We start from the raw sequence: 16,113 nt of genomic DNA, 5'->3' as shown, positions 1-16,113 counted from the left end.
GAAATTCCAACCTTTGACTTTTAGGCGGTTGCGAAATCAGCTCTAAATTCTCCACGTATCTCTCACCGGGAGCGGGTATCAGTGGAAGAGCGCATCGTTCGAAAGTCTTGGTCAGGACTCACATGCAGCCATTTTGAGGCTAAATCCTGATGCGAGGAGGTTATATTTTCTAAAGCAAGTTTTACAAGGCTTTTTGAAACGATTTCATTTGGAAGTTTTATGCCAAGTCAGTATTTTTTCTTGTCATGACTACATAATTACAAAGAAAATGCAGTGTATTTTTTTGCTGAGCTCCATGTTATACCACCAGAGTCCCCAATTCACCCCAATTTGCCCCGAGTCACCTCATCAGTAACGCCGTTGTCCACATCTGAAAATCACTGGGCAGCGCAGTGCCGGCCCCAGGTGGGCACCTGCTCTTCAGGGTCTTGAATCTGCCTTTTCACCCCTTCTCTCGTGAATGTGCTTTTTGAACAAGCACACAGCCCGGGCCCAGGAGGTGGGGTGCTTTAGAGACCACCCAGCCGACATTCCTCTAGCCTCTCCCGTTTGCTTCCCAAAATAGCCAGCACAGGGCAGGCCGGAAAGCCCGCAGGGCTGTGACTGGCTCTGCCTCTTACAGGAAGAGCCCAGCAGGCGTGAGTGGCCCTTCCCCGAGTCCCCTGGGTGGGATGACAGCAAAGCAGGGAAGACAACTTTCCATTTATTTGGTGGCACCATGACCTTTGCGGCTGGGTGGTCACCACGAGAACACTGCCCTCTGAGCCTCCCGGGGAAGCACTGGGAGGGGCAGCCACGCTGCTGTCTGCAGTCTCATTGCACGGACAGACAGACACGGCTACCATGTGAAATTTTAAACCCATAGAGATGAAAAAAAGAGAGAATCAAAGCCAAAACGAATTTCCAGGTGTAAAAATAGGAAAAGTGTTGGAGGTGGGATGTCCTCTCTGAGCTGCCAGGTTGATTTCGCCAGAGTCTACCGTACTGTTAGCTGCGGTTTTTAAAGCTAACAAGATTAGCTAACGAGATTTTACCAGTATCCATATTGTACAAAGTAATTTCCTTTTTGCAAGAGATTTAAGAGAGAACAGTTAACCTTCCAGTGGAAAGATGCTTTTGGGGTGGTTCCAGACATGCGGGACAAGCCGCTGCCTCAGATGCGTTTTTGGAAAGAAGCCAAGGAGAAATGCGCAAAGCACAGGACACGCATGGGGCTCACCAGGGAAGGGAAGGGAACCTGGACGGGACTCGGGCCAGAGCTGTAACCGATAGAAGCTCTCACCCGGCCCTCACCTTCCCATGGATCACTATGAAGGTTCGACTGTGCTTCCTTCAGTCCAACACCAGGCACAGGGGGTGGCTGACGGCGGGCGTCCTCGAGCCCTGGGCACTCTATCCACTGCAGCTCCTCCCTGAGTCCTCATCCAGTCTCATGAGCCCCATCTGGCTGAGATGACCGGCCCCTGGGGACTCCAAAGGGGTCTGGGTGAAGCCTGGGAGAGAGAGGCCTGGGTGTTAGCTCAAGGGTCAAGGGCATGACCCCTGCCGCTGGGCAGAGGTCCCAGGTGAGCCGTCCAGCCTCTGGGAGGAGCTGTCTGTGGGAGGGCTGATCAGCTGTTGGATGCTGGCTGCCCGGGCTGGGGCTGCATCTCCACCTTCTCAGTAACACTGTCTTCTGACCCGTGTGTCGGGGGCCTGGACCACCTGCCCTTCTACCTCCTTTCTGCATCCTCCCTGGCCCACCCTGCAGGCACCTGGGGTCGCCGTCTGCCGTGGGCAGGGGCCCTCTCCTCCATCCAGCCCTCCCCCGTCTGGCCCGTTCTCTCTCTGCTGGTCAATAGGGGCATTGTCCAGGGTGAAGCCAACAAACAGAACTGTGTCATTGCAGTGATTCTGCATACAAGTTAAATGCTCTGATGTTTACATGTAAAACTGTATTGCACCATATAAAGATGAATGGTAAAATTCATGCTAATAATTGAAATTCTTAGATTTTCTTAGAACAGTGGTGAATAGCAAATTAAAAACTATATCATAAGTTCAGAGAACAACCTTGGAAGAAAGAAAAGGCTTTAACTGTAGCTCTCACAGCACGTATCCCCGCCTTTTGGACAAGAAGCCTGCGTTTTCACCCTGGCCAAGGACATTGTAACGCAGAGCCCTGGCTTGTGTGTCCGTGATGGAGACACACCCACAGCGCACACTCACACACGTGTGAAAGAGAGTGAAGACCCTTTTCGAGAGCTGCAGTTGGTAAGAGCAGACACACAGAGAGAAAGCTCTCTAGGTGTCATCGCAAGCATTTCAGAGCTCAATGCTTGATGCCATTGGAACTAAAGGAACTTCTGAGAAATGAGGTTAACATTGTTTTTAACACCTAATGTTTTTCTTGATTCAAAGAGGAACACATCCCAAGTATCCATCGTCGGATGAAGGAGTAGACAAAATGTGGCCCGTCCACACGGGAATATTATTCAGCCTTAAAAGGCCACAATATGGATGAATCTTGAGGCTTTATTCTAAGTGAAATAAGCCGGTCACAAAAGATAAATACTGTATAATTCCACTTCTGTGAGATAGCTAGGGAAGTTCACAGGGATAGAAAGTAGGATGGTGGGTGGCAGGGGCCAAGGGAACGAGGGATGGGAGTTAGTGTTTAATGGGGACAGGGTTTGTCTGGGAAGATGTGGAAGTTCTGTAGGTGGATGGCAGTGGGGTCCTTAATGCCATTGAACTATGCACTTAAAATTGTTAAAATGGCAAATTTTATGGTATGTGTATTTTGCCACTATATAAAACAGTAACACACACTCATTGGAAGAATCAAAAGCAGACACCATGGGAGAAGCTTCAGGTGGAGGACGCAGGTGGGAAGAATGGGCAGGAAGGACCCACTCAGGCACACTTGTGTCTGGCTCACCAGGTCCCACCTGGACCAGCCGAGGCCCTGACCTCCATAGAACACACACCTCTCAGCCTTCATGGCTCAAGTCACCACTCAGGAATAATTTACACAAATCCACGAGCAGAGAAAAGACCTGCCTCCAGCTTCCAGCTTTCTTGAAAGGTGATTTCCTCACAGCCACTGTCTTTGGAAGGCAGCTTCCAGAAGACTTTGAAATTGGGGAAACGAGGGTCTTTAGAGAGTAAGAGGAGAGCACAGCTAAGGTGATATGCTGTGATATCCCAACTCTTCCTCTGGCCTCACAGTTTAACTTTATAGGAAACTGACAAACTGATTTCTAAAGTGTCTCCACCATTTTATTTCCCCACCAGCAACACACAGAGGTTCTAATTGCTCTTCATTCTCATCAACACTTGGTGTTGTCAGCCTTTACATTTTAGCCAGTTAGTGGACACATAGTGGCATCTCATTGTGGGTTTGACTTGCATGTGCTTAATATGCACAATATTAAGTGTATTTTATGGTGCTTATTGGCAATTTGCATGCTTTATGTTATGGACTGTCTGTCCAAACATTTTTCCCCATTTAAAAAGATGAGTTGGACTTCCCTGGTGGCACAGTGGTTAAGAATCCGCCTGTAAATGCAGGGGACATGGATTCAATCCCTGGGCCGGGAAGATTCTACATGCCACAGAGCAAATAAGCCCACGTGCCACAACTACTGAGCCCATGTGCCACAACTACTGAGCCCACATGCCACAATTACTGAAGCCCACATGCCACAACTACTGAAGCCCATGCACCTAGAGCCTGTGCTCCACAAGAGAAGCCACTGCAATGAGAAGCCCACACACCGCAACCAAGAGTAGCCCCCGCTTACCAAAACTAGAGAAAGCCTGCGTTCAGCAATGAAGACCAAACTCAGCCAATAAATAAATAAATAAAATTTAGAACTAAAAAATAAAAATATGAGTTGTCTTATCAAACTGTAAGAGTTTATATATTTAGGTGCCAGTCCTTTGGAGGATATCTGTATTAAATGTTTCCTCCCAGTCTGAGGCTTGCTTTTTTGTTTTCTTAATGGAGACTTTCAAAGTACAGAAGTTTTAATTTTGAAGTCCAGCTTATCCTTTTTTAAAAAATTGTGCTTTCTGTGTTTATTTTCTTTGGTTACTTTTAAGATTTTGTATCATATTACTGGTTCTAAGTATTCTCGTCGTGAAGCGTCTCATGGTTTTCTTTCTGTTTATCCTTCTTGGGGATTCATTGAGTTTCTCGGATCTGTAGGTTTATATATTTTATCAGATTTGGAAAATTGCATCATTGAGTACTTTCTATGTCCCCTGCCTTTTCACTGGGCTCCCAGCCGCACACGTTAGATCGCTGAGTGTTGCCCTTGATGCACTAGGCGCCCGCTCAGGTTTTTCAGTGTTTTTCTCTGTACTTTGTTTTGGATAATTTTATTTGCTATGTATTCAAGCTCATTGACTTTTTTCCTTCAGTGTCTAATCAGGTGTTAATGCCACTTGATAAAAATTTTTAGCTCTTGTATTTTTCATCTCTAGAATTTCCATTTGGTTCTTTTATATCTTTCATTTCTTTCCTCATTAGGTTCTTGTGTTCCATTACATTCTTGAGCATATTGAACATATTTATATTGCTTTATGCTTTTGTGTAATAATTCCATCACCTCTGTCATTTCTACATCTGTTTTTATCGACTGAGTTTTCTTGTGATAATGTTTCACATTTCCTGCCTGTCTAGTAATTTTTTAATTGAATGCCAGCCATTGTGGATTTTAGATTGTAGATCCTACATTTTGTTATATTCTTTAAAAAAGTATTGAAACTATTTTCAGTCCTGCTTTATTCTTTTAAGGCTTGTTTTGAAGCTATTTTAAGACAGGTGTAGGTTAGTCTTTCCTACAGGGCTCGTTTAGCCCCCCACTAAGGCAATCACTGATTGCCCGAGTACTCGACAAGGCCTGGCTGGAGGGAATAGGGACAGTTCCTAGCCTGGATGAGCTCTGGAAATAGTTCCCCAGCACCATTTCTTTCCCTGGGATTTGCTCTTCGCAAACGGAGGAGTTTTACCTTGATTGTGAGCAAATGATTTCCCACGGGAGACCCGAGAACCCCAGGCAAACATCTGAGCTCCTTGCCTACAAGTCTTTCTCGTCTTTAGTACTCTGCCTCACAAATTTCAGCTGCCTCAGCCTCCCCAGGGGCCCAGCTTCGCCTCCTCAGCTCGATGAAACCCCCTGGCCCAAGATCACAAATTGCCATCAGGCGGCATCTAGGTTGCTAAGGGCTCATCCCCACTGGTTTCCCTTCTCAGGGGTCATAGTCCTGCACTGCCTGTTGTCTAACATCTGAAAATGATTTTACATGCCCTGCCTATTTTGCAGATTGTTTGTTTAACATATAATGTCTAATATTCTAGCTGTTTCAACAGAAAGACAAGTCTGGACCCTGTTACTTCCTTACAGGCAGAAATAGAAAATTTGGTTTTATATTTTTAAATAATTTTTTCTTAATTATAAATATAACATGCTCACTTTAGAAAATTAAAAATTACAAGTAGACACAAAAATAATAGAAATCATACACACCACAAAAAATAGCCACTAACGTTGCGGTTTACCTTCTTGATAAAATCCCTACGAGTATACATGTATGTGTGTGAGCGTGTGTACGTATATGCGCTATTTGTTTTTTACAAAAATAGGATGATATTGCACGTGCTATTTTGTAATCTGATTCTTTCATTTAATATTACGTCATAAATATTTTTCCACTTTATTACAGTCTTGAGACTGTCTCATCTCTTTGCTTATATATACCCCACCTCATCTACCTTCCTTCCCTACTTCTGTCCTTTCCTCCAACTCTAATTCTTCCTCAAAATTCTATACAGCCTATTCCACTGCTAATACCATCCTAGACACTGCAGTGTACACAAAGGAAGTAGAGGCCATGGTCTCTGTGCTTGAGGAATTTATATCACGCTGGTAAGGGAGAGAACTGCTGTGCCTGTCTGGAGAGCAGTAGAAAGCAAAGTACATGATAGACTGGGGTTCGCTGTATAAATGCAGAGTGAACAGAAACGGAAAAGGTTGTTTTTTAAAAAAGCAGAATCATAGACAAAAAAGAAATTCACGCTGAGCTCTCACAAAATTTACCTTTGGAGATTTTACAGTGTTGGGTGATGTAACGAGTCATCAGTTTTGTGGGGACTGGTCTGCCAGATACTTTCCCTCTTTTTTTAAAAAATAATTATTTATTTATTTATTTATTTGGCTGTGTTGGGTCTTTTTTGCTGTGCGCAGGCTTTCTTTTTAGTTGCGGTGAGTGGGGGCTACTCTTTGTTGTGGTGCGCAGGCTCCTCATTGCCGTGGCTTCTCACGTTGCAGAGCACAGGCTCTAGGCGCATGGGATTCAGTAGTTGCAGCACATGGGCTCAATAGTTGTGGCTCACGGGCTCTAAAGCACAGGCTCAATAGTTGTGGCGCACGGGCTTAGCTGCTCCACGGCATGTGGGATCTTCCTGGAGCAGGGATTGAACCCATGTCCCCTGCATTGGCAAGCGGATTCTTAACCACTGCATCACCTAGAAAGCCCCCACTTTCCCTCTCTTTGTAGGAAATATCGTTTGCCGAGCTTGAGCATCAAAATCTGCCATGTTCCTACTACGAAAATCAGAATAGACTCAAAGTCACTTAAAACACAGGGCAGGTGCTCACTTCGGCAGCACATATACTAAAATTGGAACGATACAGAGAAGATTAGCATGGCCCCTGCGCAAGGATGACACGCAAATTCGTGAAGCGTTCCATATTTAAAAAAAAAAAAAAAAACCACAGGGCAGAAGACAGCCCATCCTGTTGGCTATAGTGTTTTGATAACACAGTTATTAGGACTTCTAGAAACGTGAATGTGAGAATTTTATTTATGGGTTGATAATCACAGAGGGCAAATTAATTATAAAAAGCAACCACCCAATTATGTGGGAGGTAAGGTAAGGTGAAGGGCTAATATTTGGAAGTCTTCTTTCCTTGGGGTGTATTCTTTAATGTGCCAATCACATTAAATTTCTGGTTCTTATGAGTCAGATAAGTTCATATTTTTATCCTATCCATCTGTAGGTATTGATATTTACAAATTACAAAAATTCAAATTTGCAACTATGCGCATGGCTGCTTCTGAGCTGCGGGTCCACCCGTGGGCAGTACCCCACCCTAGGTTGGTCACTAAAGCCCCGTAGGTCTCGGTGCTGGCAAGTCCCCCACTGTATCCTGTCCAGGAACGGCTTAGCGACTCTTGGCTCTTTGCCCTTCCATGGAAATTTTATAATGAGCTCATCAAGTTCCACAAAATCCCTCTAGGGCTTTCTATTAAAACTGCTTTGGATCTATATATCAAAGGGGGGAAATAAATCTTTATGGTCTTGGGCCTTTCTATTCATAAGTATATTTCTTTATTTTAAGGTATTCTTTAACGGTTTTCAGATAAATTTCAACATTTTCTCCATAATAGTCTTGCCAATAATTTTTTAGATATATTCAGAGTTACTAGAGGTGCATCAAATACATGTTTGCCAAATACCAAATAGCCAAATGCCAAAACAGGTATTCAGCCAAAGCTGTGGCAAAAACTGATTTCAGAAAACTAAGTAAATGTCTGAAACACATCCATAAATAAAAATTTTATCAGGAAATTTATGTTATGCAAAATATTTCAATTTTTATTTATTTTATTTCAATTTTTTTCAATTTATTTGTTTATCTTATTGGCTGTGTTGGGGTCTTTGTTGCTGCACACGGGCTTTCTCTAGTTGTGGAGAGCAGGGGCTACTCTTCATTGCGGTGCAACGGCTTCTCATTGCAGTGGCTTCTTTTGTTGCAGAGCACGGGCTCTAGGTGCATGGGCGTCAGTAGTTGCGGCACACGGGCTCAATAGTTGTGGCTCATGGGCTCTAGAGTGCAGGCTCCGTAGTTGTGGTGCACAGGCTCAGTCACTCTGCAGCATGTGGGATCTTCCTGGACCAGGGATCGAACTCGTGTCCCCTGCATTGGCAGGCAGATTCTTAACCACTGCGCCACCAGGGAAGTCCAATATTTCAATTTTTAAATAAAATTTTACTGTGAAAAGTTTGTTTGATATTGTGAATCAGAAGCAATCAGTGCTCAGAGCCGACGAGTGTTGGAGTGCTCCAATGGCATGTCAGCAGTGCTCTTGCCCCCAAGTAAGGTGAAGGGAAAAGAAAGATGTTTTAGAGGAATATCTTTTCTTTCTCTAAAAGTTTTATCTTCATATTTTTTGGGTGTTTTATTGGCTAGATCTTTTCCTAGAGAAAATTTGAAGTGGCGAACATAAAAATATACTTTTAATTTATCTTCATGAGATGTAGGGGATTGCCAAACAATAATTTTTCTCAGATCTCATGGTTTAAATGAAATTAACTGAAAATTAAATGCAGGTTTTAAATATTATTTTATTTAATGTAATGAGTGCTAGCATGCCAAACAATTCTATGATGACTAGAATAATTACATAATCTAATTCTTAGTACTGTGCTTGTATAATTACATAAAGTTTTAGGAACACTTCTTAGTTCAAAAATGATATAATGTGGACTTGCCTGGTGGAGCAGTGCTTAAGAATTTGTCTGCCAATGCAGGGGACATGGGTTCAATCTCTATTCCAGGAAGATCCCACATGCCGCAGAGCAACTAAGCCCATGCACCACAACTACTGAGCCTGCACTCTAGGAGCCCATGAGCCACAACTATTGAGCCCAGTGCCACAACTACTGAAGCCTGAGAGCCTAGAGCCCGTGCTCCACAACAAGAGAAGGCACCGCATGAGAAGCAGGTACACCGCAATGAAGAGTAGCCCCCGCTTGGGGGGTTGGGGTGGGATGAATTGGGAGATTGGGATTGCCATATATACATTACTAATAAAAAAAACAAATTGAACGCTTTAAATATATGCAGTTTATTGTATGTCAGTTGTATCTCAATAAAAGTTCTTAAAGAAAAAAAATTTAAAAAATAAAAAAATAAAAACAAAACATTACAGAAAAAAAGAAAGAGTAGCCCCCGTTCTCCACTAGAGAAAGCCCGCGTGCAGCAGCAAAGACCCAACACAGCCAATAAATAAATAAATTTATTTTTAAAAAATGATATAATGTTCATCCTAAATTTATCTAGATAATGCATTCTCTTAATATTCATATTAATCAGCAGTCTTTCTCCTTATTTATTTAGCCATTTGGAAGCTCTTGATTGTCATTTTTCCACATAAAATTAACTACTTTCACAACTATCATTAATTATTGTGAAATTTTACTCCTGCAATAATAAGTACACAGTTATACTACAACAAGCATGTCAACATGGAAAGAACCTAAGATTTTCCCTCCAAGTTACATGTACAATGTTTATCTGTATTTGTAAAGATTTAGATATTAGCAGTAAAATCTAATAACATGCTCTGTTTATATCACTAACACACAGTCTTGTGATCACACGTGGGTTCAGTGTTACAGAAAATGGCATTAAAGCAGGCATTGGACCTTCTCACATCCAAAGCTGACACCAAAGACCAGATTTGGGCCAAAAACAGAGGTTGAAGAGCAACTTCAGTGATAGCAGTACTAGATCATTTTTTCTTAATTGCTATTATGGATGGCACTTTAAAGATGTTTTCTATATATTATTAGTATATAGAAATGCAACTGAGTTTTGCAAATTGATTTTTTATCTAGCAACTTTGTCAAAATTTCCCCTTAAGCTCAATGCTTTGTCTATGTGTTTTAGGGGTCATTTTGAAGACCACCATGAGGGCTGTGAATAGTGACAACTGGTCTTTTACGATGGTATTCTTTGCAATGCTCTTCCTTTAGTGTAAGAGTTTCAACAGTGTTGAATAGAAGCAGAGCTAGCAGATATCTATCTTGTTTCCGATTTTTAGAGAATGCTTTTCAACCCTGCTTCATTCATAACGAAGTTTCCTGAGTTTTTTCAGAGCTACTATGGAAATAACATTTTAAACCCTGTGTCCCTTGACTGAAGTCACATATTCAAGATGTTTCATAAACTCAGAGGCAGCCTGGCTCAGAAAACACCACGCATGTGCCCAAGATTAGGAGCCTCTAATTAGCATTTATTAGCAGGAACCCTGGGAAGACGAGGACTATTGACTCCGATAGGAGAAGAAATCAAAGACAAACTTGGCAAATACCTATAAGACATTTAAAGATGTCAAGAATGTAAATCTGTGTTTTTCAAAAAATTGTGGTGAAATACACATGAGGTAAAATTTACCATCTGAACCGTTTTTAACTGTGCAGTTCACTCACATCAAATGCAGGCACAAAGCTGTACAACCACCTCCACCAACCATATCTAGAACCCTCTTCATCTTGCAAAACTGAAACTGTCCTCAGTAAACAACTCCTCATCCTCCCCTGGCCTCGGGCCCTGGCAATTACCGTTCTACTGTCTCCATGAAGTTGGCCACCCTAGCTACCTCATGTGTGTGGGAACATAGAATATCTGTCCTCCTGTGACTGTGACATGTCACTTCAAATAATGTCATCGCGGTTCATCTACGTTGCAGCATGTGCCGTAATTTCATTCCTTTTTAAGGCTAAGTGATGTTCCACGTTACGTGTAGCACCGCATCTTGTGTATGCGTTTGTGCCCTGGTGGACCCTTGGGTGCCTTCTGGCTGCTGGCTGTAGCGAGTAGCAGTGTAATAAACCTAAGTGCACAAATACCTGTTTGAATTCCAGCGTTCAGTTCCTTGGGCACACACCCAAAAATGGAGATGCTGGATCATGCGCTAACTCTAAATGCTTTATTTTCTAAGGAACCATCGTAGTATTTTCCACAGCAGCTGTGTCATTTTACTTGCCCATCAGCAGTGCACAAGGATTCCAATCTCTCTGCGTCCTTGCCAACGTTATTCTGTTTCTGTGACAGTAGCCATCCTAACAGGTGTGAGGCGGTATCTCATCGTGGTTTTGATTTGCCTTCACCTAATAAGTAGTGACATTGAGCATCTTTCAATGAGCTTTTTGGCCATTTATATATCTTCTTTGAGGAAGTACCTATCCAAGTCTTTGCCCATTTTTAATTGAGTTGTTTTTTGTTGTTGTTACTGAGTCGTAGGAGCTCTTTATGTATCCTGGATATTGACTCCTTATCAGATATATAATCTGCGAATATTTTCTTCCATTCCAGATATTGCCTTTTATACTCTGTTGACTGTCTTTTGATGTACAGAAGTTGTAAATTGTGATGTAGTCCAGTTTATCTATTTTTCCTTTTGTTGCCTGTCATATCCAGAAATCATTGCCAAATTCAAAACTGAAAATATCCCCTATGTTTTCTTCTAAGAGTTTTATAGTTTTAACTCTTCCATTTAGGTCTTTGATTCATTGTGAGTTAATTTTTACATGTAACATGTGTTAGGATCCAATGTCATTCTTTCATTTATAGATATCCAGTTTTCCCAGCACCACTTGTTGAAAATATTGTTCTTTCCCTTATTTGATGGTCTTGGCACCCTTATTGAAAATCATTTGACTCTATATGCAAGGGTTTGTTTCTGGGCTGTCTATTGTATTCCATTGTTTTATTACTCTTTTTGCCAGTACCACACTGTTTTGATTACTGTAGATTTGCAGTAAGTTTTGAAATCAGGAAGTTTGAGACCACCAGCTTTGTTTTTCTTTTTCAAGATTGTTTGGACTATCAGGGGTCCCTTGACATTCCATAGAAATTTTAGATGGATTTCTCTACTTCTGCAAAAAAATGTCATGGAGATTTTGACAGAAATTGCATTGAATCTGTAAGAGAATAAATCTTAACCCAAGTTGGGTCAAGGTCTTTTTGTGTCAACATTTATACCTGTTCTAGATCTTATCCTAGTGACTTGGAGAATTTATTTCCTAAAGGTTATTTTTTGGTGTCATCTAGATTATAAATATTTAATTGTAACTACTTAATATTCTGTGGAGTATAACAATTTTGAGGCTATATACAATAATAGCTTGTCTCGGAAAATTGTGTTTTCTGTAACTTGCTTGTCTCTAGGGAGTTTAGTGGTCTTTTGGCAATGAGAAAGCGTCAAGACCTTTGCCTGGCTTTCTCACTTCAAGCTCAATTACAATAAATTGATAAATCTTGCAGATTCAGTATGTAAAAGCTCAGGAAGTATAAGTCATCTAGCTTTGGGGTGACATGTGACAACCTAATTCAAAATGTGAAACAATTCCAGGGAAAAGAATAGCTAAGGCAGTGAAGAAGAAGAAGGTGGAGAAGGAAGGATGGGAGGGAAGAGCTCAAAGTGGGAATGAGAGACCTCAGTTTATCAAGTGTTTAGATATTGTAAAGCTATATTAATCAATACCATGCTGCACGAGTGCAGAAATAAACAAATAGACAAGTGAAACAGAAAAGACAGCCTGTATGTGCACAGTCACGTGTGGCACAGGGAGCAATTCCGAGCAGTGGGGGGAGGTTTCACTTAAGTTCACCAGCATATCATACATGAGGCTATATCAGATATATATCAGATGTAATCATATAATACTAAATTATATTATTGTATTTTCCCCATAATAGCCCAAATCTTGAAATAACTTGTGTCCATCAACAGTGGAATGGTAGAATGGATCAATAAACTCTGGTATAGTCATTCAAAAAATATTTACTTAGAACCCCCCCAAAACAATATGAATAAATCTATAAACCTAAAGTTGAATGAATAAAAAATAAAACATAAAAATTACACTTACAGTATAATGCTAATTATATAAAGTTCAAAAGTAATCAAAATTAAACTATATTTTATCAGGATGCCTGTAAGGGTGCTTAAGAAAAGCAAGGATACAATTACCATACCAGATGGGAGAATGGTCTAGTTTGGTGGAATGAGTGCACTGTAGTCAGAAAGGACCTCTGGGCTGTAAGTGATGTTAAATTCCTTGACTTGGTTCATGATTACTTGGCCTTATAACTCTTTGGTATGCACCTTCTGTATATTATATTTTGCAATAGAAATGTTTAAAATTAGAAAAATTAGACTTGCAGTGAAAATTCATTTTCCGACATACTTGAGAGTTAGTTGGCTTTCTACCTATTTGTTAAATGCCAAAACTTTTATGCACATTCCTGTATATGTTATCTTTCACAATAAACGTGTATACTTGTATAATTAGGCTTCTAGTGAAAAACAGCAGTCATCAGACCTGGCCCATCTTACCACCCAGAGGCAAGCACAATCAGATTTTCCGGTGTTTCTTTTGGTGTTTACCTCTCTGCTTCTAAATATAAGCTTACGGTTCTGCATCTTTAATTTTCGTCTTTAGACACTATTTATTGGCTGTCTACATGGTAAGATGAGGATGTGGGTTTCTCATCTACTGCTTTCCCTCCAGGCTCACACACACGTTTCTTATTTTCTTCATCCCCAGCTATCTTGTTTTTCATTTATGTCAATATCCAGAATTTACATTATTATGACTATGTAAATATCATTCATCACCAAAATAATTCAACTCCAAACTCCTCTCGGTGTGTTCATTCTATGAGTTTCTTTTTTTTTTTCTTGGCGAGATCTCCCAGAATTCATTTTCTTTCTCCAATTTGAACTGCTCTCTACATTATTATGCTCATGAAAATATTTTTCAGAGACTTCTACTACCAGCCACGAGAGCGTCGGTGCTCTCCACTGACAATAGCTGCAGTACTGGACAATACGTGGTATGACTCTTTCCAGGCATTGAAAACCGAGCGTCACAGGAGAAGAGGCCATCATGAGCAGAGCCCAATGTCACCACGCAGGTGTTCCAGATTTCACCCTGGAGGGTTCTCTCTGAGCTGAGGAGGAAGATGCTGAAGTTCAGATCTTTGAAGTAGTTGGAATTTGTTTGGCAGGGTGTCTGAGAGACGAATGCTTCACAGAGAGGTGCTCCCAGAAGCCTGCGTGGGGAATCTTTGTGAGTCCTTGGCTTAAGACTGGGACATACGGGCAAAGGGCGAAAATCCATGAGGCTTATTGGAGATGACCTGCAGGCTGAGAGCGACACGGTGACAGCAGGCAGCACGCAGTTCTGGGAGCCCTCCACGCACCAGCCGAGGCCGTGGGCAGACCTCACTGAAGAGTTTGGGATGGAACTGAGGTTCCAGAAAGGCCAAAATGTAAGGGCAAGCTTCACACTCTATAGTATGAGACATGTCCTAAACCTCAGTTCCAAACCAAAGTTGGCCCACTCCAAGAAAGAATAAAACCAAGGCTGACAAGAACAAAAGTAAGTACCAGTGATTTTGCTGTCTGCTTGAACTAACTGAACACCTGTAAAGGAAGAAGACACGATTTTCTCTCTCCAACACATCATACACAACATCCAGAGTATATTAAAAAATTTACTACATATGCAAAAAAACGGGAAAATAGGAGCCATAGAGAAGAGAATATGCAGTTTTTGGAAACTCATTCTTGGTTTCCCAGATGTTGGCATTAGCAAGCTAGCACATTCAAGCAGTGATCACACGTGTACACGTTTGAATAAATGGCCATGATGACAGAACAAATGGGGACTCTCAACAGAGAAATGTAAATTATAAAAAAAAAAAAGGAAAGAACCAGAGAGACATTAGAAAATTGAAAAATGCAATATACGAAATGAAAAATTAACAGGATGAGCGTAACCGTGGATTTCAGGAGTTAGAAGGAAGTGTCAAGAGCTGTTCAATCTGAAAAACAGAAAGAAAAAATATTGGGAAAAAAAACAACCATGGACACAGTCACATTGACCTGCAGGACAATATCAATTTGTACAACATAAGCGCAGAGGAACCCAGGAGGAGAGGACAGCTAGAAGCAGCAGGAGCGATACACTGAAAGAATAGCTGAGAATTACCCCAATTTTGTGAAAAGTATCAACTTATAGGTCAAAAATGCTCAGCAAACTGTAAGCAGGATAAATACAAGGAAAACAAGACACATCATGGTCAAGTTGTTGAAACCAAAGATGAAGAGAAGATCTTGAAAGCAGCCAGAGGAAAATGACAACTGTATACAAGGGAGTGGTGATGTAAGCTGTGGGCAATTGCTCACCAGAAGCAGTGGAGGCCGGGAGGCAGTGGAACAAAATTGTGAAATGCCGATGGAAAAAGAAGCTGTCAACCCCAGATTCTAACTCCAGCAGACTTTCATTCCAAACTGAAGATGCGGTGCAGATCACTTGTTGGCAGCATAATCACACTGCGGGAATTCTAAAGGAAGTTCTTCACGACCCTAGATAGAAATTCAGGTCTGCAAGAAGCAATAAAGAGCATCGAGACTGGTAAATAGAAAAGACTACACACCTCTTCATTTTCTTCTCTTGAGTTTTAAGAAGACATATGACTGGCAAAGCAAATATTGTCCCACCGCTTCGTGACATTTACTGTAAATGTACATGCAAAGTGTATACAACAAGACACAAAACAAAGCAAATATGTACAGGAACGTGTCCGTGAAGGAGTTCAAGTGGAATACAAGGAAAATATTCGATTAATCCAAAATAAGTCAGGAAAGGAGGAACAAAGGAATGAAAGACAGAAAACAAATCGCTAAAACAAATGATCGACTTAAATCTGACCGCACTGATATTGTTACAGGCAGACACTGCTCACAGTTCATCGTGAGGGGGTGCCGTTAACCCGGAGCCTTTCTGTTTGTTTCTCCAAAATAACTGCCTTATTTCTTCTATCAGATTAGCTTTTGGGGTAACCATTGGTAATTTTCCCCATCCCTTACAATAATCTCTCACTAAAATTTTATACAAGGTCAATTACAGCAATTAATCTATCAATTTCATTTTTAACTTTGTTCACTTTTTTGCAGGGACGACATCTCCACAAACCTCGTGTTTCCTCCACGTGACGTGGCTCTGCTCGCGTAATATTCCGAAGCTTCCCGTATTTATAAACAGACACACACACAGGTGGACACACAGGTGCACACACACACGCCGACACTCTGCCCCAGAGAGCGGAGTGTCTGACCTGACTGCTGAGGATGAAGGAGACGCACAGCCGGAACGCTGGCTTCCGCTCCTCTCGCGGGTGAGCCGTGTGTGGAGGACACACTCCGTGCTGCTCAGCGAGGGCGGACTCCGCCTGCAGGAGGAGATGCCAGCCCCAGGCGGCC

The 16,113-nt window shown here is 41.6% G+C and overlaps 1 non-coding gene across 1 annotated transcript; it reads left to right on the top strand.

The window, feature by feature from the left end:
* Positions 1 to 6,639: 6,639 nt before the first annotated feature.
* On the top strand, positions 6,640 to 6,746 carry LOC130852904 (U6 spliceosomal RNA). The gene has a single exon (XR_009053604.1). It is a non-coding gene; the product is annotated as a U6 spliceosomal RNA (small nuclear RNA).
* The last annotated feature ends 9,367 nt before the right edge of the window (positions 6,747 to 16,113 follow it).

Source organism: Hippopotamus amphibius, chromosome 4 (genome assembly GCF_030028045.1).
Source record: "Hippopotamus amphibius kiboko isolate mHipAmp2 chromosome 4, mHipAmp2.hap2, whole genome shotgun sequence".
Taxonomy (NCBI): Eukaryota; Metazoa; Chordata; class Mammalia; order Artiodactyla; family Hippopotamidae; genus Hippopotamus; species Hippopotamus amphibius.
Note: the sequence above shows the minus strand (reverse complement) of the source record. Positions and strands in the feature narration are given on the sequence as shown.